Source organism: Choristoneura fumiferana, chromosome 22, assembly GCF_025370935.1.
Source record: "Choristoneura fumiferana chromosome 22, NRCan_CFum_1, whole genome shotgun sequence".
In the NCBI taxonomy this organism is placed as follows: Eukaryota; Metazoa; Arthropoda; class Insecta; order Lepidoptera; family Tortricidae; genus Choristoneura; species Choristoneura fumiferana.
In genome coordinates this window covers 4,497,713-4,521,714 of record NC_133493.1, presented here as the reverse complement: position 1 = coordinate 4,521,714, position 24,002 = coordinate 4,497,713, and the positions used below count along the sequence as shown (strand labels likewise).

The 24,002-nt window shown below is 37.0% G+C and overlaps 1 protein-coding gene across 1 annotated transcript in view; it reads right to left on the bottom strand.

The window, feature by feature from the left end:
- The window catches only part of LOC141440183 (neurotrimin-like), a 178,014-nt gene that overhangs the window by 143,372 nt on the left and 10,640 nt on the right, over nt 1-24,002 (bottom strand). The window lies entirely within an intron of this gene.

Below are 24,002 nucleotides of genomic sequence, written 5' to 3'. Positions count from 1 at the left end.
TTCAAGTGAAACTAGTACTCTGATTATAATGTTTAATGTTAAATGAAAAGAAGAACGAAATTACCTAATTTATTAAAAAAAAGTTTTTTCCTGGTGTTACGAAAAAATATAATTACTTTAAAATTAGTAATTATTAAGACAATAAATAAAAACTATACCGTTTCCGGCATAGTTGGTTCTTAGATGTAATATATATTGCTTAGTAGTTGGCGAATTTATTTAAAAATTAGCTTTTTATGTGATAGGTAGGGCTACAGCTTATAGATATGTCACATTTGAAATAAAAGACTATGAACATCAATGTTCATCAAATATTTAAATTAAAACCTATAAGTCCTCTTCGGGTTCATCGGCAGATGTAGAACTGAAAAGGAAAAGTCGTTTTGAAGCACTTGTGCTAATTACTGTTGAATTATTTTTGTGCCTAGTTGATTACCATTAGATCTAAAATTTTGTGCCTACCTGTGGAAATCAGTGGTCAGCATACAAAATAACCCTGCATTGAATATTATATTAACTTACTTTTGATTTGTACAGCCACCTTTGCAGGATTTACAATGGGCAGTGCATGGTAAGCTGACCCGACGACACCCACAACGCATGGATCGCAGCCAGATTTGCAGCCACAATGGTCCAAGAGGCTTAATTGCGACCAAATCGCTATAACTGCCGACAATTCTGGAGTCCTTCTCTTTTGCCTTAGTCCATCCCCAAGAAGATGGACATGGTATGGACATGCTCTCTATAAACATACACTGCGTGCAGCTTACCAAGCGGGTCAAATATGGAGAAACGCTCTGAAACCAGAAGTTTCCGTACCATGTCCATCTTCTTGGGGATGGACTAAGGCAAATGAGAGTTGGCAAAGCAAAGTAAGCCTCTTGGACCATTAAGTATTGTGGCTGCAAATCTGGCTGCGATACCATGCGTTGTGGGTGTCGTCGGGTCAGCTTACCATGCACTGCCCAGTGTAAATCCTGCAAAGGTGGCTGTACAAATCAAAAGTAAGTTAATATAATATTCAATGCAGGGTTATTTTGTATGCTGACCACTGATTTCCACAGGTAGGCACAAAATTTTAGATCTAATGGTAATCAACTAGGCACAAAAATAATTCAACAGTAATTACAGCAACACAGTCCGTGTCTAAAAGATCTGTGATTTTGTAGTATTGGAATAGCACAAGTACTTCAAAACGACTTTTCCTTTTCAGTTCTACATCTGCCGATGAACCCGAAGAGGACTTATAGGTTTTAATTTAAATATTTGATGAACATTGATGTTCATAGTCTTTTATTTCAAATGTGACATATCTATAAGCTGTAGCCCTACCTATCACATAAAAAGCTAATTTTTAAATAAATTCGCCAACTACTAAGCAATATATATTACATCTCAGAACCAACTATGCCGGAAACGGTATAGTTTTTATTTATTGTCTTAATAATTACTAATTTTAAAGTAATTATATTTTTTCGTAACACCAGGAAAAACTTTTTTTTAATAAATTAGGTAATTTCGTTCTTCTTTTCATTTAACATTAAACATTATAATCAGAGTACTAGTTTCACTTGAAGATTTCGTTGAAATTTATTTGTAAGAAAAGCGTGCACAATTAAACTTAAATATTTCGTGAAGTATGAAGGGTATCGGTGTCGGTTTTTTTTTATAATACTTGTTATTTACTCAGAAATATATATAAGTATGCATTAAACCATTCATGTTGCATACAACATACAATGTTTTTAAGCAATCAAGTAAAAACTACCAATCAGGTAAGAAATAAAAACTTAAGATGGCGTTTTTTGCCAAAAGTTTTCAGTAAAAATTTTTTAATATTTTTTTCTACATAATGACTTTTATGAGCTTTAATTTGGGATATTAAACATTTAAATCGGTTTATTAGTTTAGCTTGTAGAATTTATTGAATTTTTTTAAAGAAATTTGTGCTCACATTTAAACTTTCATATTTCGTGAAATATGATAGGTATCGGTGTCAATTTTTTTTTAAATACTTATTATGTACTCAGTAATATGTATATGCATTAAACCATTCATGTTGCATACAGTTTTTTAAGCAATCAAATAAAAACTACCAATCAGGTAAGAAAAAAAAACTTGAGATGGTGTTTTTTGCCAAAAGTTTTCAGTAAATATTTTTTTTATATTTTTTTGTAAATAATGAATGTTATGAGCTTTAATTTGAGATATTAAACATTGAAATCGGTCTATTACTTTAGCTTGTAGAATTTTTTGAAATATTTTTTAAAGAAATTTGTGCTCACATTTAAACTGTCATATTTCGTTAAATATGATAGGTATCGGTGTCGGATTTTTTTTAAAATACTTGTTATGTACTCAGTAATATGTACATGCATTAAACCATTCATGTTGCATACAGTTTTTTTAAGCAATCAAGTAAAAACTACAAATCAGGTAAGAAAAAAAAACTTAAGATGGCGTTTTTTGACAAAAGTTTTTTGTAAATATTTTTTTTTGTATTTTTTTATAAGTAACGTATGTAATAGGCTCTCATTTGCGATATTAAACATTGAAATCGGTTTATTACTTTAGCTTGTAGAATTTTTTGAAATATTTTTAAAAGAAGTGGCGCCATCTCTGTTCCTAAGGGGTGAAACTTCCACTGCTGCGAGTCAAATCAGTCAATTTAGTCTGTACTATCACTGTGCAAAGCGGCTTGCTTTCTTCACGAAGTGCAGCATTTTGTCTCTAACAAGTATGACTATAGGGGGAATGTTGGAAATGTAAAACCTCCATCAATTCAAGATTTTCAAGTCATAGTTTCTTCTAATGGTCTGTCGTCCTATCTGACACTTTTCAAATGCGAGCCGATCGTACAAGTCCTAAATAAACCAGATTTATTATTTAAATAGTTTATTATCATTTAATTTATCAAATATTTATTCTTATTTTTTTATGTCTAACTATACTAGCCGTTACTCGTGAATCTGTCCGCGTAGAATTCGTTTATCGCTATCCCGCCGGAAACTACGCAATTTTCCGGGATAAAAAACTATCCTGTGTCCCGAACTACCCCTGACGCAAACTATCTGTATAAGTACCGAATTTCATCTAAATTGGTTGACCAGTTTAGACGTGATGAAGTAACAAACACACTTACAAACTTTCGCATTTATAATATTACTAACCGTTACCCGCGACTCCGTCCGCGTAAATTCCGGTTTTCACTATCCCGCGGGAACTATGCAATTTTCCGGAATAGAAATTATCGAATCTCCTTCCCCGGAACTCAGAGTATCTGTGTACCGAATTTCATCTCAATCGGAACAGCGGTTTAGACGTGATGAAGTAACAAACAAACAAACAAACTTACAAACTTTGGCATTTATTATATTAAAATGAGATATTTTTTTTTATTTATATTTATATATATATGTACAAAACCACCTTTCGGGAAGACGCGTAAAAAAGACTTGAAATAGAAATAGAAATAGAAATTTAGACGAATTTCGGTACGGAGATAGTCGGAGTCCCGATAAACCCGCATAGTTACCCGCAGGATAGTGATAAGCAGATTCTACGCAGACCGTGACGCAGGCAACAGCTAGTAAAAAAATTAATTACATATCCAAATGTCCTGACTCTTAAGTAAATGTTAACTGTGCATCTAGAATATAATTTTAACGAGACACAGACGGGATGGGAATAGCCTCAGGCGAGTTTCAGACTAAAATAATTAAATTTGCCTCCGAGCTCAGCGGAGCTACCTCGGTAATGAAAGTCGCGGGACTTATTTGCCTAACTTTGGGTTTACTAATTGTAACGTACTTAAGTTACATTTTGGCGATAGTAAAGTGTGAGTTGGACTCGTGCACCAAACACCATCATCATCATCATCATCATTATCATCAGTCAGATGATGTCCACTGCTGAACGAAAGCCTCCCCGTTAGAACGCCACAATGAACGACAGCTCACCATTTGCATCTAACGGTTGCTTGCAACTCTCACTCTAGTGGAAGGCCTGCCAACGCTTCGTCTACTTGTTCGTAGTCGCCACTCGAGGATTTCTCTCCCAAACGGTTATCAGTTCTTCGAACGATGTTACCCACCCATTACCACTTCAACCTGTATATTCTTTGAGCTATGTCGATGACTTTAGTTCTTCGGCGAATTACCGTTTTCCGGATTCTACCGTGCATAAAAAAGCAGCATAGCTCTCTCTATAGCTCGTTGCGTGACTCTGAGTCAACACTCAAGGACCATTAAGCATTTAAATGAAAAAATATATTAAAAGAAAGCAAAACATGGTGCAGTTAATTTACAATCAATTATAATCACGAACGAATAGTAAAGTCGCTTATTGTAGTTCGCTTCACTACTCCCGCAAAAAATAACTTTGCATGAAAAAACACCCCTTCGCCTTAACACTCCTCGTAATTTTTTTTTGTTGTTACGACTATAATAATAAATCTATATATATAAAAGAAGAAACTGACTGACTGACTGACTGACTGACTTATAGATCAACGCACAGCCCAAACCGCTGGGGCTAGAAACTTGAAATTTGGAATATATATTCCTTAATAGATGTAGACGCGCACTAAGAAAGGATTTTTCGAAATTCCCACGGGATAGGGAAATATCTACATTTTTTTCGCTTCTCTGTTTGTAGTCGAATCTCCGAAACTATTGAGCCGATTTAAAAATTCTTTCACCGTTAGTAAGCTACACTATCCTTGATTGACAAAGGTTACTTTTTATCCGGGATAATGCAAAATTCCCGCGGGATAGAAATAAATTAATTCAATTTCGGAGCTAATTTAAAAAATTCTTACATATTATGTGATATGACTATCTCCAAATAACAAAGGCTACTTTTTCTTCGGGAAATTACAAAATTCCCATGGGATAGAAAAAACTGAATGCAACTTCGGGATGATTTTAAAAATTCTTTCACCAATAGAAAGCTACACTATTTCTCATTAGTATAGACTACTCTTCTTCGGGAAATGCAAAATTCCCGCGGGATAGAAATAAGTGAATTCAACTTCGGGTCTGATTTTAAACGTTCTTTCACCAAAAGTAAGCTACAGTATTCCTGATTGACATAGGATACGTTTTTCCGGGAAAATCGAAAATTCCCGCGGGATAGAAATAAGTAAATTCAACTTTGGCTTTTAAAAAATCTTTCATATGATATAATTGACTATCCTCGATTGACATAGACCACTTTTTTCGGAAAATCCAAAATTCCCATGGGATAGAAAAAACTGAATTCAACTTCAGAACTGATTTTAAAAATTCTTCCACTAATATAAAGCTGCACTATTGCTGATTGGTATAATAGATTACTCTTCTTTGGAAAAATGCTAAATTCCCGCAGGATAGGTAGAAGTAAGTAAGACAATCCAAATTCGGAGCTGATTTTAAAATTCTTTCACTAATAGTAATCTGCAGTATCTCTGATTGACATAGGCTGCTTTTCTACAGAAGAATGCAAAATTCCCGCAGGATCGACATAAGTTAATTCATCATTGGGGTTGATTTAAAAAGATATTTTACCAATTGGGAGCTACATTATCCCTGATTGGCATACGCTGCTTTTCTCCGGGAAAACGTAAAATTCCCGCGGGATAGCAAAAAGTGATTTCAACTTCAGGGTTGATTTATTTATAATTCTATACCTAACTCTACCTGAACAGTACCATGACTAGCTGACTGACAGACAACGCATAGCCAAAACTACTGGTGCTAGAGACTTGAAATTGGCATAGATGGACCTAAAGTAATACAGAGGTGCACTAGGGAAAGACTAGCACTTAGAAAATCCCATGGAATAGGAAAATATCTCAACTTTGTTTGTTTTTTTGTTTGTTGGGTGTAATCTCTGAAACTACTGAGCTGATTTAAATAATTCTATTACCAATAGAAAGCTACAATATCCCTGATGGACAGACTTATTTTTTTTTAAATGCAAAATTTCCGCAGAATAATAATAAGTGAATTATATTTCGGGGCAGATTTAAAAAATTCTTTCTATAATAGAAAGCTGCAATATGTCTCTCACCGTCAATTAAGAATATTAAAATAGATCATAACAGTAATTCATGTCCCGCGGGGACTTTACAATTTCTCGAGATACAATCCTATATCGTGTAGGAAGTCGCCGGCAAAAGAAACGCGTAGTACTTTAACGTCTTTAACGTTTCAGCGAAACAGGGTTTCAGAGTTGGTACGAATTATGAACGATTAATTACGTATGTAGGTTGATTTTTAAATTCCAAATTGTGTACCATCTGTCTTAAACAACGTCTTACTGTATTTATATTTCCATGTAATCCTCCGAAAAATCAATCAAAACACGAAAAAAAGGATCGCAGAAAGTAAATGTATGTTAAATATAAAATGTATGTTTAATTGTTACCCCAAATTTAACGCGAGCGAAGCCGCGGGCAAAAGCTAGTACATGTATAAATGTAAGCTATTTATTACGGTTCTTGAAATAAAGCCCTATGACAGCCAGGGTGTAATCACAATAATAAGGTTCCGTACGGTTAGGAAACACTAACAAAAACCTTGTAAAAAATTGACGCTGAAGACCCTTAGTAGAACCGCTGGTATCTAAGACTTACGGCTTAATTTAACTGCCTGCCGTCTTCCGCGGTTACGGGCACTTAACTCTTAGCGGATTGATGACTTAACGAACGCTGATAACTGACTTGCTTCAGATTTAAAAATTTAAGTGATCCGTTTGGGGGAATGCTTTTCGCCGAAAATGTTTTCCCGAATGACACATTTCCCAACTGTTTCATACGACAAATGATTTTTTTCCGAAACTGTTATATCTATTTCAGGGCTATCCTGTCACTATACTATAAAGGTTAGGTTAGTAACAATCCTGAAGTACTTAGAGTTTCACAAAAAAATCGTTCGTCCATATGGAATAGTTGGGAAATTAATCAAAAATAATTTTGTAGCTCTTATATTTAAGACAAAACAGGGAGATGTCTGTTTGCCGGCAAATAATAAAATAATATAATATGCATTGGTTTCAACTCCTTATAAATATGGCACGATTACTAATATTATTAACGACTAGCCGTTACCCGCGACTACGTCCGCACAGACTTAGTTTTTCGCTCATCAAATTTTCCTTGATAAAGGTGCGACCAAACCGCTGCTTAAAAAACGGTGATGGCACGGAATCGCAGTGACGCACCGTATGCGCACCGTTTTCATCGCATGCTCTCCATACCGCTGCTTAATATACGTAATCGCAGTGACGTGTCGTAAACTTCAGGTCTTTACCGAACAAAAGTCGTGACGTTTACGGCACGTCACTGCGATTCCGCACCGTTTATGGTGCTCAATAAAAAGTACCTACCTAAGTGAACTGTTCAGCTACTTACGAGTATAAAGATGGCGCAAATACTTATCAATTTTCTTAGAACAGCAAAAAACTAATTTTGCCTAGCTTTAACCAGCCACCCGAAGATTTTCAATCAACAGCGAAACTTAACAAATATTTGTTCCTCAAACTCAAGAGTCACCAAGTAAAATGTCAAAGTTAGGATTATAAGTGAAGTTAACTTGAGATAACTTGTAAGTCAATTACACCGAGTTCACTAACAGGGTCTCCTAAGTTAGCTATTGCAAGTTGCCAACTTGGGTTGGATATTTTTGAGGAAAAATCAATAGTTTTGCACTGGCATAGTAGAGATATAAGCGAAACTTTAGGAACTATATTGTATTCCTTTCCAATTTATGAAAAGCGTAAACAAACAAAGACGCCATTAACCCAACCATATAGACATTCATTGATGTGAAAACCTAGAACCTAATGCAAAATAATTAATCTGTTCTGTAAATCGATTATTTATTAATTGAATAAATTAACGTATTTTTGTCTATTTTATTATTTACAATACTTGATTTAATTCTATAGACTGTTTATTCGATTATAAAAGCAGTAACTATTTTTTAATTTTAAGGATAGTAAATAAAAATCGCTTATTCATCTGCGCATTAATCGATTTTTAAAATGTCTAATTTTCCACCATCGACGCTAGTCTATGCTACTTAACTACAGATTATATACATATTTCAATCAAAAAATAACGTTAGATTTTGACATTGAAATCAAGTGAATTTTGGTGAAAAAAGTGATTAGACATTTAGTTAAAAGACACGAATTATAGATAAATGTGTTACTGATTCGATCCAGTGGGTGTTTATTTTGATGAAATCGGTTTGTTTACACTTTTATTAAACTGGATAGGCATAACGTATAGACCACTTTCATGGGAGGAATGTGTGTGGTCAGGCCTATGTCCAGTAGTGGATAACATTTGGGCGATATCAACGACCGGATAGTCAAGTGGTTAGAGAACCTGACTATGAATCTTGAGAACCCACGTTCGATTGCCAGTCGGGGCAGATATTTGTATGAATAATACGAATGTTTGTTCTCGGTTATTGGATGTTTAATATGAGTTCAAGTATGTATTTACCTATATAAAGTGTGTTTATCCGTTGCCTGGTACCATAGTACAAGCTTTTTTTAGTTTGGGACCTGGTCAGTTGGTGTTAATCAATTGTTCCATGATATTTTATATTTGATAGGTACTAACTTTTGCCCACGGCTCCGCCCGCATGGTATTCGGTTATCGCGCGCTGTTCCATCGGGAACTGTGCATTTTTCCGGGATAAAAAGTAGCCTATGTCACTCTCGGGCCCATAAACTATCTCTATGCCAAAAATCACGTCGATCCGTCGCTCCGTTACCGTATAATATTAGTATGGATGGATAATGATGGATGGACGCTCTTCAAGGCTAGAGTGAATAGGCTGTTTCTGGACCAGTGAGACCTTTGGCCTCATCTGCACTTAACATCAGGTGAGATAGCGATCAACCACGGTCGGTTTTATGGAAAAAAAAATGGTGATACCACTGTCAAAATAACTGCCATCAGAATCGGTTATTTTGAAATTAATTATATTCATTTGCCCGAATTTCACTTGCCATACCAACGTTTGCCATAAAATATATAGAACCGGGCTGTTTTCCGGTTTTTTTTAAATGTCATCATATAGAATGCAATAGGTTAGGCTAGGTTAGTTTAATATCAACTCTGAAGAAATTACTATTTCAGAAATAACTTACTTTATGGCAAATTCACTAAACTTTATTGGCTAAAGTCACTGACAAAGCTGGAAAAATATGCAAATTGAAGTGGCAATGGGAAGGCCACATCGCTCGAAGAACAGATAACCGTTGGGGGAGAAAAGTCCTCGAGTGGCGACCACGAACCGGAAGACGAAGCGTTGGCAGGCCTCCCACCAGGTGGACTGACGACATCGTGAGAGTGGCGGGAAACCGGTGGATGCAAGTGGCAAGTTGTCGTTCATTGTGGCGTTCTAAGGGGGAGGCCTTTGTCCAGCAGTGGACGTCTTCGGGCTGATGATGATGATGATGATGAAATTAAAATTCTAGAAAACGATACATTCGGGCATATGAAATTCGGGCAAACGATAGAGAACCGTCCTGAACACTACAATTTGGCCGCTTTCAAGTCCAGGGTGAATGAGCATTTACTAGGCAAGCGTGCTCCATCGTAGGCCTCATCCTCGCTTTCCATCAGGCGTGATTGTGGCCAAGCGCAAGCCTATACTGTATAAAAAAAATACATCAATCTCGTTGGACGTCCCATCCTGCGCTATTGGATTTATTTATCTCTAATCTAATAAACGGAACCACCAAAAACTGCCGCAACAGAACAACACCCCTCTCATAATTTATATCTTTTTAACAGCCATTCCTCCGACTACCGTCCCGAAATAATTCACAGGCACGCTTCCTAATCTGGAATTGTTTATGCCACAGTGAACTTTACGCGTCCGTGCTAGAGTGTAAAATCTTTAATATTTAGCCATGCCTCATTCGACAGTCGTCCAAATAATTGAGGCGTAAGCGGAATGCGATAAGGTTCCGTCGGATGTTATTTGGATTCGGGATTGAGAAGGGTTCTAAAAGCTGTCGATGTTTGACGAAACACGTCATCCGATTAAAATGGCTGTTCGTTATGGATCAGTACCTACAGCCCGCCTCGCAGCAGAAGTACCTACCTATAGCAGCGGTCGTCACACTTTTCCGGTCGAGGGCCATGCAGTGCCCTTAGTGTAAGTTTTCGGTTACAAAATACGTCTCGATCGCGTTCGCGTTAAAATCTTAATTTGTATGGAAACACGAACAGCGCCTCTAGCGGAACGTTTGCGATTTTCATGTTTCCATACAAATTGAGATTTTACGCGAACGTGATCGAGACGTATTTTGTAACCGAAAACTTACACTAGGGGAAAATACAAACTGAGACATGGATGCACAGAGAAACCAGAAAAAGAGACCAGCACTGGGAATCGAACCAAGGTCCTCAGCAATCCGTGCTGCGTGCTATAAACCCTACACCACTGCTGGACAGGAATCTACACTACACTAGGGGTACAGGTATCTGCACCGGGCCGCAGAGTATTTGTCCACTTATACATATTCGGTTCATTTCGTTATTTAATTCGCATTCAAGGAAATTGAAAATAGTACTCTCATACACGTTTTTCATTAGAATATTTATTGGAAAATAGACGCACTGTACCTAGTTGACTATTAAAATAATTTGCTTTGTCGCGGGCCGCATGTGGCCCTCGGGCCGCAATTTGACGACCACTGACCTACAGCGATGATTGTTACAGAAACTACATTATTCATTTATAAGTTTTATAACGTACAAAAAGTTGGAAAACCCCCGACATTGTCACTTCAAAGTTCAATATCTCAAAAACGGCTGAACCGATTTTGATGAAACATATCTAACTACTATCGCTAGAAAACCTGCTTTCAAATAAAAAAACCGCATTCAAATCGGTCCTCCCGTTTAAGAGCTACGGTGCCACAGACAGACAGACACACATAACGGGGGTTAAAAAGAAAAGCCATCGTGGGCGCAATTCCAGGGTTGGCACGCCCCCTAAAGCTGGGTCCACATTTGTATCATGTCGCCGATCGGCGATCACGATCACACTTATCGTATCGAGCTCGCGTATCCTAAGTATGGACCCTCACTTTGGGCAAACCGTATCATTAGCATCGTCGCGTGAAAAAAACATTAATTGTAGACAATTTATTGAATCAGGCGTTACTTTGCGGAGGTCCATATCAATGAACTAAAATAATTTCCTTGCTCACCCGCGACCTTACGATAGCTAAGCTTATGCAAAATATGCGTGTTCATGCAGTTCCTCCACCTCCACACTGTAAGAACACACACAAATCACACAAACCCATCTATCACCACCACCACACTACACTGACGCGTTTCGAACTCAAACAGAGCTCATCTTCAGAGTGACACAACCGTACACCATGCTATCAGTTGTTAGAACACGCATATTTTGCATAAGCTTAGCTATCGTAAGGTCGCGGGTGAGCAAGGAAATTATTTTAGTTCATTAATTGTAGACATTATGCTGAGTGGGGCCCACTTTATACCATTCGATGTTACTTATATTTTTATTCTTTCCATCTAATGTATTTTAATGTGTATCGAATATGTATATAGTTATTTGTGTCACAAGGGAACAAAATGGTGTATTTACGGCGAGGCCGTACATTGAATCGAGAATGTAGCGAAAGATTCTGCAATAGAATCCTGAGCGTAATGAGAGATTCAAGTGTTAACGCCCAAGATGAAAATAAATTTGCTCCCGAGTGGCTCATACAACTTTTCACACCGAGAAGAAACTTGAATAAAAAAATCTAAATATTATTAAAGAACAACCAGCATAGAAAATGGCATTGCGATAAAACACTAAGAAAAGCCTTGAACAGAAAAATTGCACTTTGCTCCCTCTCGTCAGGGAAGAAAAGTTACTTTTCTGAAAAAGAGGTATGAAAAATAAATATCTCTCTTGAGTAAAACCATAGTAAAATAGGACAAGTATGTAAACTCCGACCCTTTAGGGGACTTAACTGCCTACTCCGGCAATACTTATTAATGCATCCGACTCAGACTTGTAAAACTTCACCAACGTGTCTACCGTAATCACACAATAAAAACTACTATTACTTTAAATACACGATCAAAATACAATAACACGTTCAGTTTGCACTTAAGAGCGATTGCGGACCGCCTCAATACCGACCGCAAAACATCTTTCATCCTGACATCAAAGGAGGACGTTTCATTAAGTCCCTCGGGTCATAACAGGTCCGTGAGTATGCCAAGAATGCCTGTCTGTCCATCATGTACGTGCACAAACGAGAGAAGCTTGTATAAATCATCATCATCATCCCAACCTATATACTGTTAGAAATAATATTTTTGGCTTTCCTTGTAGTAAACAATGTTTGGTTATAAAGAAATCAAAATCTAGAATCCTAAACGAAATTCATATGTTTCTAACTACGAAAACTAATTTATGAATCATTAATTTGTGGAAAAAACAATTATAATGTGTATCACTATGTTTTGCCTGGTATAAAATAATAAGAAAACAAAGAGAATAGTGAGTGAGTGAGTGTCTAGTCTATGATGTTTATCTGTTGCCTAGTATCCATAGTACAAGCTTTGCTTAGTTTGGGACAAGGTCAATTAGTGTCAAGTTTCCCATGATATTTATTTATTTTATTTATTAAAGATTCTAAACTTAATTACATAATAATAATAGCTTTATTTTTCGACCAACTTGGATAGAAATAGAAATAGAAATAGAAACGTTTATTCGCTAATTCGCAAATTACATATTATAAGTACACAAAATAGTGAACGTGAAAGATGCGATCCCGGGTTTGAACCTATGGTCCTCGGCTTGAGATACCATAGGTCAGACTACTAAGCCGCCACAGTTTTTTCTCTACCAGATCGGTTGTGCTATGAGAGCTACTTTCACACCAGGTTTTTTTCAGGAAGCTATAGGTATAGCTCACAGAATCTCTAATTTATTTGTGTGTGTGTTCACATTTGAGTGACGTTTTGTTACATGGCAGTAATAAAGTCGTAAACCCCATATTATAGTGGTTATCTCCACGGCCGGCGTCACGGGTTATGTCGGACGCATAATTTATCCTAATATATTTACTTCGCAGTGGAGATATCTAGTATTTAAAACTAATTGCCACACTCTGAAACATTAAGGGGCTGTTTCACCACCCGTTGCTTAATTTTATTTGACGAATAAATGTGATGCCATCTCCGTCTATTCGAACAAAACAAACATCACATTCACAGCCGTCTGCATCACATTTTATCCGCCAGATAATTTAATCAATGGACGGTGAAACAGGGGGTTAAAGTTAAGTACATTGTTTTTAACCCCCAAGCAAGAGGTGGAGTTATATATAAGATTGACGCTAATGTCTATATATGACATTGTAGCTTTCAAACGTATTGACTGATTTTAGCCTCCGCTGAGCCGTTTCGACTAGAGAAGTGCGAGGATAGGTAAATAAAGCGTTTCTATTGGTTCATGACAACCACATTCCTCGCACCGCTCTGGTGGAAAGATAGCCTTAAGTGAAAGCGAGTTTTCTTGCAGTTGTTCTTAGTTAAGTTTGATAAAAATCGATTAAGCCGATTTGGCAGAGATATTTAACTTTGAAATAGAGAGACTTTGAGGCCGCTTGTAGACGTCCGTTGTTTTCACCGGATAACGGACCGTTTTTTTGCCGGAATTGCGGTGTTTTATGGCTTACAATTAATGTGTGTACATGCACCGGACACTTGTTCAGCGACTTAGCCATACTAATCTGGCAAAAAAACCGGCCAAGAGCGTGTCGGACACGCCCAAAATAGGGTTCCGTAGCCATTACGAAAAATTAAGTAATATTTTTCTAAGGATTTCGTATTTTATACGAAATCTTCCAAGTTTAGGTATATTTTATACCTTAGGCTGCTATATACTCTTAAACTACGAATAATTCTCAAGCAAACTTAGCCGTTATAGTTTTCCTTGAAAGTTTGATATACTTACTACTATCCTGAATTTTTTCAAATTTTTCCACCCACCGGTTTAGATTTTAGAGGGGGGACGCTCGATTTTTATGAAAATTTGCATTTTAAAGTTGAATATTTCGCAAAAAAATCACTGAATCGAAAAATCGTCTTAGCAAACCCCTAATGGTTTTAAAAGACCTATCCAACGATACCCCGCACTATAGGGTTGGATGAGAAAAAAAAATCACCCCCACTTTACTTCTATGGGAGGTACCCTAAAAAAATTTTTTTTTTTAATTTTTACTGTACCATTTTGTCGGCATAGTTAACGTATATATTCGTGCAAAATTACAGCTTTCTAGCAAAGCAAAGCCGCGGACGGACGGACAGACAGACAGATAGACATGGCAAAACTATAAGGGAACCGTCAGGTGAAACAACGGACGTCTACAAGCGGCCTGACGTGCTTCATCTTTGCCATTTTATTTTGTGATTGACAAGAAAAAAAGCGTTTCCAATATTTTATAATAATCTAACTAAAGAACCAAATATATATTTTTTTGCCCAGAAATCTACTCAATTCTATACTGAAGAAGTCGGGGGCAACAGCTAGTTATTAAAATAATCCACACACACACACACACACACACACACACACACACACACACACACACACACACACGCACGCACGCACGCACGCACGCACGCACGCACGCACGCACGCACGCACGCACACACACACACACACACACACACACACACACACACACACACACACACACACACACACACACACACCCACACATAAACATCACGCCTGTATTCCTAAATGGGGTAGGCAGAGCACACGAAACGTCACCGCTTCGGAGCCACTTTTAGCAATTTTAGGTTGCTAGCCTGTCGCCTACGGTATACCTTAACCTATATCCTCGGTTGCCTCTTACGACATCCACGGAAGAAATGGAGAGGTATAATTCTAACCCGACACCACACGGAAATAATCCAGAATGAATTAATTATTACAAGACACGCGTAGATTTTTTATTCTAAATATTGGTTAAAATTTTGGTTCCTGTATAAAAATACTATAAATAAACCCGACCGAAGCAGACTTTGCCGACTTCCTTTGCGCGATAGAATCCGGAATACGGAAATTCGTCGAAGAACTAAAGTCACCGACATAGCTGGAACAATATGCAAGTTGAAGTGGCAAATGGGCGGGCCACATCGCTCGAAGAACAGATAACCGTTGGGGGAGAAAATTCCTCGAGTGGCGACCACGAACCGGAAGACGAAGCGTTGGCAGGCCTCCCACCAGGTGGACTAGCGACATCGTGAGAGTTGCTGGAAACCGGTGGATGCAAGTGGTGAGTTGATGTTCATTGTGGCGTTCTAAGGGGGAGGCCTTTGCGCAGTGGAAGATGATGATGATGATGAAACAAACCCTGTATCACGATAGAATATCACTTTCAAGGCTGTTTTAATTTTCGAAGCCTTTCAAAGTCCCTATTTCACGGGTTATCCGCTAATTACTCAACACCCTGTATTTCCCACTGAAACAGCAAATTGGATCCCATCGGGGTTAATTACCCTGTATATAATAAATGGAGTCGTATACATAATTATAGTTTCCCCAGAGACCTCTCAGTATTCATATAACCGGAACTCTGCGATCAGTAACGGGATCAATATTCTATGGCACTCAAGTGATATGGAATTGAGACCAAAACTACAATCTATACCTAAGATTATGAGCTTTTGTTAAAAATGGCATTTTTGGTACAAATTTTATTTGCTGACTGGACTTTTTGTTGATTGTACCTACGTACATTGTCATCTGAACTACATTTTCGTACTAAATTTTAAGAGCGTTTATACCTTCTGAGCTGGCAACGTTGCATTTTTGTTAGTTTTTCTCTATTATTCCATTAAAATTTAATGAAAATTAAAAATGTGGTCTGTTAGAACTGTTCTTAATATAATATAAGTTAATGTGTCTACTCCAATAATTATTAGACTTTTATATTCTTTAAATACGAACAAATGTTTATTAACGGTTTTTAAAGAAAATAAAAGTCTTTCACAAATAATTATTTCAATAAACATATTAACTTATACATTAAGAACAGTTGTAACAGACCGAATTTTTAATTTTCATAAAATTTTAATGGAATAATCGAGAAAAACTAACAAAAATACAACGTTGCCAGCTCAACAGGTATAAACGCTCTTGCCGATGCCGTAAACTATTAAGGAGTTTCCTCTTACGAAGACGATCCTGACTAGACTACCACGATATCACTATCAAATTAATACTAGTATTTTTTTGTTTTTTTATTTGACTGGATGGCAAACGAGCAAGTGGGTCTCCTGATGGTAAGAGATCACCACCGCCCATAAACACCTGCAACACCAGGAGGATAGAGATGCGTTGCCAACCTTGAGGCCTATGATGGGATACCTCAAGTGCCAGTAATTTCACCGGCTGTCTTACTCTCCACGCCAAAACACAACAGTGCAAGCACTGCTGCTTCACGGCAGGATTAGCGAGCAAGATGGTGGTAGCAATTCGGGCGGACCTTGCGCAAGGTCCTACCACCTGCCGCAGTATTGCCACCAGATTTACATAAGTATGTAAAATTTCAAATCAATCCGATTACGGGAAGTGGGTCAAGCTTCCAAAAATTTTAAGAGATGGAAGGGACTTTTGTGCAAGTCCGACTCGCACTTCACCAGGCCCTATTAACTTCGTATCTTGCCGTCGCTGACGCTAATATCATTTAATAATGAAATGAAATGTATATAGCTGGAGGTCGTACAAGTAGATATCATCAGGAACAGTATTCAGACAGTATTCAATACGAGAGTGAGAGGGAACGGTACGATACGAACTTCGATTTTCGAATTTCTTAGTAGCCCCCCGGTTTTTAGTGTTCCGTACGCAGGCAAATCCCTGTTTATGATCATGTTTTCCTATCATTTCTATGTCACTTGAGCATTATCGAATCGGGCGGGGTGTTTCCCGCCGGGACTCGAACCGGCATCCTCGCAACAATGTATTTGTCACTGTCTATCTTTCTGTCTTCAACTCGCTTGAGTAATGACGTGGAGGCCGAAATACATTTTACATCTGTTAAGACTTAATTGTAGAAAAGCTACTTTTTAGAAGCTTTCATTTAATTCGCGACGTTCGTTTGTTCAGCATCGCAGCCTATATACGTCCCACTGCTGGGCACAGTCCTCCTCTCGGAATGAGAGGACTTGGCGTAGTGCAAATAAATGAATTATGAATTATATATGAATTATGTAGTTCCCACGCGGGCCCAGTGCGAATTGAGATCTTCACACACACCATTAAATTACTTCGCAAATTTGTGCAGGTTTCTTCACGATGTTTCCCTTGACCGTAAAGCTCGTGGTAAATTTCAAATGTAATATCGCTCATGAATTTTGAAAGACTCAGAGGTGCGAGCCGGAGTTGAACCCACGATCCTCTGCTTAAGAGGCGATTGTTAAACCACTAGGCCACCTCGGCGGCAGCCAACTAATACAACCTATTTACTCTTGTGACTAAGAGACGTTTGCATCGTTAAGATAACATCAATAACAAACCATACATTTTCCATGTTTACCGACAATGGCGTTTTAGCGTACAAACATTTCCCTTTGCCTCATGCTGTCTCACGTACACGTACGAGCTAGAAAGGGACGGATGAAACATTATCTCGCCTTTATGTAACAACGTTAATGGCGGTCTTGTGTTTTGATATACCATAGGTACATTTCAAATAATATTAGGATTGGGTTAGCTGACGTCAAGTTCACTCACTGCTAGTATTTAATGTTCCCAGTATGTTACAGTTCACCTTTTTAGGATCCCGTAGAAACAAGGAACCCTTATTCAATTTAGTTTATTACAAGCTGTCTGTCTGTCTGTCTGTCTGGAATCAAATCTTGCAAGTTAAATTCGACCAACTTGCAGTAGTTGGATTGACTTGAACTTTGGTGTACTTTTGTATATTGCGTGACAATACAATAATCTGGTAGTAACATCCTGGTAGTCCAGCCAGGATCGTCTCCACAGGACGGAACTCTTCAACGGTTAATGGCATCGACCTGAAATTTGGTATGCAAATGTAGTTTGGGGGAAAATACAAGCACAGTTAACAAAAAGTACAGTCGGCAAAAAAACTTGTATTATTTTTTTTTTACCAAAAACTTATTTATAATTAAAAATTCATTGTTTGTTTATTTAATATGTTTAGCTTACTCCATTAAAGATAAAATCTTATTTGCATACCGATGTATTTGGGTAAATGTCACATTAGCATTAACATATTCATAAAAATCACTTGTTACCATGTCTAAAGCAAATTAAATTATTTCATTTCAATATATGTTCATGAATGCAGATACCGTAAAGAAACGCCGACGCGGAGCTCCGAATTCTCTGTGCTTTTGGACCTTCAGGGCAATGCAAACTTAACATAACCAAAACCTACCTATGTTTTTGTGTCAAATAAAATTGGGAAAAATGCAGTAGGTAAGGTTTACGTCTCAGTGCTCGACACTCTAATGCCCAATAGACGACACCCTGCTGTCAACTCCATTAATATTAAGACAGAAGACTCTCTAACATTCGACAGTAATTGATTTTAATGTTTATTAACAAAATGGATAGATAATCTGAATAAATAAATATTATATATATAAATATTATAAGATTAAGTATGCCATCTATTAGGACAGTGACGAGCACTCCTACGTTTACCTTATAAAAGGTATGGCAATTATTCTAAGGGGCTTTTATAGACACGAGGACATTCTTAAGTATATTACTAAGGGGCTGTTTCACCATCCATTGATTAGTGTTAACTGACGGTTAAATGTGATGCCGTCTCTATTTGTTTTGTTCTAATAGACGGAGACGGCATCACATTTAACCGTCAGTTAACACTAATCAATGGATGGTAAAACAGCCCCTAAACCTTCATCAGCTTAATGCCTCTTTCTTCACCCAGACGTATGTGCCTGAGCTTTTAGTTCACAGCGTGTCCTATATTTTTACGGCATCAAAATAATTTATGAAGCACCCTCTAAAGTTGTTGAAATAAAATCCTTTTAGCCGCATACGAGCTTTGCTCTTTGAGCTTCATTAGTGGGGCTGTAATTGGAGTGTGAGCGAGAAGGAAAATGTTCTGTGTGCATTTTTTGAATGTTAAGAGCGTTTATACCTGCTGAGCTGGCAACGTTGCATTTTTGTTAGTTTTTCTTGATTATTCCATAAAAATTGAATGAAAATTAATAATGTGTCTGATAGAACACTTCTTAATATATAAGTTAATGTGTCTACTCAATAATTATTACTATATTCTTTAATCTTAAGTTTTTAATGTTGTCTACTTCTTAATATCTAAGTTAATGAGTCTATTCCAATAATTATTCGTTAAAGACTTTTATTTTCTTTCAAAACCGGTCATAAACATAAATTCGTTTTTAAGGAATATAAAAGTTTGTCTCGAATAATTATTGGAGTACCTAGACACATTAATTAATATATTAAGAAGTGTTCTAAATAAATATAAATATAAATAAATATCTCGGAACAAATCACACCAATTGATCTAGTCCCAAAGTAAGCTTAGCAAAGCTTGTGTTATGGGTACTAAGCAACGGATAAATATAATTATATAGATAGATACATACTTAAATACATATTAAACACCCAAGACCCGAGAACAAACATTCGTGTTTTTCATACAAATACACCGACACGGGAATCGAACCCGGGACCTCAAGCTTCGTAGTCAGGTTCTCTGACCACTAGGCCATCTGGTCGTCTATGTTCTATCAGAAAACATTTTTGATTTTCATTCAATTTTTATGGAATAATCGAGAAAAACTAACAAAAATGCAACGTTGCCAGCTCAGCAGGTATAAACGCTCTTAACGGTAATTACATGGAAGGGAAATACGAAAATTGTACTTACTATAAAATATTGTAGGAAAATTATGTTACTTTGGCTGATATAATTAAAAGACTTAGGCGCTGTTTCACCATCCATTGATTATCGTTAACCGAAGGTTAAATGTGATGCCGTCTCCGTCTATTCGAACTAAACAAATAGAGACGGCACCACACCTAACCGCCAGTTAACACTAATCAATGGATAGTGAAACAGCCCCTTAAACTGTAAATATTTCAGCATTTATTTCAGGGCCATCGTGTAGAGTCTACACTGTAGACCCTTTAGGTTAGGTTAGCCACTCAGAGCAACTACGGTTGCCATATATATTTTAGCAAAATGCTTCTGGCAACTGTGGTTGCCAGACATACACTGCGTCGCTGTTGCAGCGCAAGACGAGCAATTCATGGCCGTTTTCTTTTTCACGCAAGCAGCTGAGTGGTTAAGTTTGTTTTATAAAAATACTAATATATATAGTTTCGTCGTTTGTTCAAATAGACGAAGACGGCATCACATTTAACCGTCAGTTAACACTAATCAATGGATGGTGAAACAGCCCCTTAAAGTGTGAAATGAAAAGTTGCGAAATGAATCAGGTTGCCAAACGTGAGTTGCGAAATGAACCGATACCGTAACTACATTGAAATTCGAAATAAAAAATTGTGTGGTAAATGAGCCACATGAACTTAATGAGATTAACTCCATACAATGTGGAATTTTGTTATTTTCGAATTTTAACATTATCATCATCATCATCATCATCCCAGCCTATATACGTCCTACTGCTGGGCACAGGCCTCCTCTCAGAACAAGAGGGCTTGGGCCATAGTTCCCACGCGGGCCCAGTGCGGATTGGGAACTTCACACGCACCATTGAATTGCTTCGCAGGTTGTGCAGGTTTCCTCACGATGTTTTTCTTCACCGCAAGGCTCGTGGTAAATTTCAAATGTAATTCCACGCATGAATTTCGAAAAACTCAGAGGTGCGAGCCGGGGTTTGAACCCACGACCCTCTGCTTGAGAGGCGATAGGTCAAACCACTAGGCCACCACGGCTATAACACTATGCTTTAACAATATGTTGTAACATAATACCTACAATCATCATCATATCAGCCGTAGCACGTCCACTGAAATAGCCCTCCCACATGTTACGTAAATACGTATAATTATTCTCCAACAAAAATGCGCCAAAAAAAACCGGCCAAGAGCGTGCCGGACACGCCCGAAATAGGGTTCCGTAGCCATTACGAAAAAAATGTGTTATTTTTCTAAGGATTTCGTATTTTGCACGGAATATTCCAAGTTTAGGTATATTTTATACCTAAGGCTGCTATTTATTCTTAAACTACTAATAATTCTGAAGAAAACTTAACCGTTATAATTTTTCTTGTAAGTTTGATATACTTACAACCATCTTGAATTTTTTCAAATTTTCCGACCACCGGTTTAGATTTTAGAGGGGTAGGCGCTCGATTTTAATGAAAATTTGCACTTTAAAGTTGAATATTTTGCAAACAAATCACTGAATCGAAAAATCATTTTGGCTACCCCTTGATGGTTTTAAAAGACCTATCCAACGATATCCGACACTACAAGATTGGATGAGAAATTAAAATCACCCCCACTATACGTCTATGGGAATGTCCATTTTATCGGCATAGTTTACACATATATTCGTGCAAAATTACAGCTTTCTAGCATTGATAGTCCCTGAGGAAAGCCGCGGACGAACAGACAGACAGACAGACATGGCAAAACTATAAGGGATCCGTTTTTGCCATTTTGGCTACGGAACCCTAAAAACAAGTACGATCAAACGCCCAGGTACTTAGTGAAGTGCGGACTGACTCTCTATTTAATACACACTATTACAGAGATCTAAACGCAATCGAAATACCGGTCAAAAAGTAGTATTGAATAATACAATATATCCCCTGATCGCCTCCCATCAATTGACTAACCTCTATCACGAACTCATTCAAACGAAATTGAAACCTTTCCAAAATAAATAAGGTTCTAAACGCAACCACAGTGATTTATCTGGACACCTGTATTTTTAAGACTAGCACAATTCTGTACACACATTTTTATAGATTAAAATAATAAATAATAGTAATAAATACATACGTATTAAATTAAGTAACGTCAAAATAAAATGTCCATATGAATATTAAAATGATTGAATTCATAATCTAGTGCAAAGTTTTTTCATTTATTTTTATAAGTACTTTTATTATATCTAGTTTACGTTTCTCTTTTTATAATTATTTAAATACGTATTTAACTTCATTTTTGTTGTGGTTAGGCTATCCAGTCGTCATATATGCTCGTGGGCGCTCGCAAAGCCCTCGCGTACTGTATAAAGGACCACAATAACGGTCGAATGTACTTCATAAAGTACAAATTATTCATTGAAAAAAGAATCTTAAGAAATTTGAAATAAGTAATATCCCAAATAACAAAGCTGGTGAACCACGTCTAGGGCGTAAGTAGAAAAGTCTGTTAAAAAAAGTTAGGTCCCAGGAGGGTATAATTTCATGCAGGCTCTACCTTTCTAGCAACTTTTACACACATAATCTAATCTAACAAACTGAGAAAAGTTGAAACTTCCCCAACACTTTCATTTCAAATCACAATATCTTGAACCCATTTTTATCATAGCTAAAACCCACCGCCAGGAAACTCGATTTCACAAAAAAAAACTGCATAGAAATCGATCCATGCATTTAAGAGTTACGATGCCACAGATTAGCGTTAAACTTATAACACCCCTCTTTTCGCGTCGGGGGTTAATAACAACGTTCATCTGAACTAAACTATTTACCCGCATTTCACTAATAACTTTGTAGCGTTTCGAACTCAAATATATCTACTAGCTGTAGCCCGCAATTTTTTCTAGCCGGGGTAAAGTATAGCCTATGTGTACTTAACTATTAATAAAATCAAAACAGTAAAATCTTTCCTCTTTATAATCTTTGGTGAATATATCAGACCTGATGCAGATTTCGATAAAAGGACGACGACACAATTTTCGTCTCTTTTTAACAAAGCCAGAAAAAAGAGCTGACAATTTTGCGAGCATGCTAGCCTCTTTGAAATGGATGCGAGCAGATTGACCCGAACATTTATTTCAGTAAAAGTGGAGGCAAAACTGTAGTAAGCCGCAAAAAGGACGTTAAAAAAACAATACCTATATTTCAAACTGTGAGAGCTTTGGTACCGGTAGACTAGGAGCTAGTTATAATATCACGCATATTTTTAATAAAATATAATGTTCATATAAAGTATTTTTTAATACGTTTAGTTACAGTAGTGGTATTAGTACTATTACTAAGTATTTTAAGTACTTTTCATAACGTTGCAAAAAGAGTATGAGTTATTTAGTTTAAAACTATTTTTGAAAAGTATTGATATAAGTCATAGTAAACTGTTGAACATTTTTAACTGCTGTACAGTCGGAGTAAAAAAAGGTTCGTCACCCTAAGATCTATTTTCCTTTGCTCAGGATGAGCGCTAATCTGCTTTACCGATTGAGTAGGACATACTGCGTTAACCTATCAACCTGCTAAACATAATCAGGTGACCATAGCAACCCTACTACTACACCTTGGCACTGACAAACACTGACAATTAAATATAGAACATTATTTGATTTAAACTTTTTACGAAGTTGTTTATCAAAAAGTTTTTGTATTAATATGAAACTAGATATATGTTAGAGGTGTACACTATATTGTGTGTGACCCTTATTAACATGTCAAGTAAGTATAATTTGATATGCACTTATCTTCTTAGTACTTTGATTTAAAAACGTACTAAGAGTCCATGACTTTGCAAAGTAATCAATTTAATAACACTGACGAAGGTTTTTCTACCCCCACTGTACGTGTGTACGTTACCAAAAGTCATAATTGCCAACACGTCTATACAACAGCATTTCTTTTAAAAAAAGATTAACATAGTTACGAAAACTTACAGATTTTACTCATAACTTGAGAAGTCACGATATTGTATACTCAATTTCAAAATAACATTACTTTATAAATTTTTCAGCAAAAGCTGATA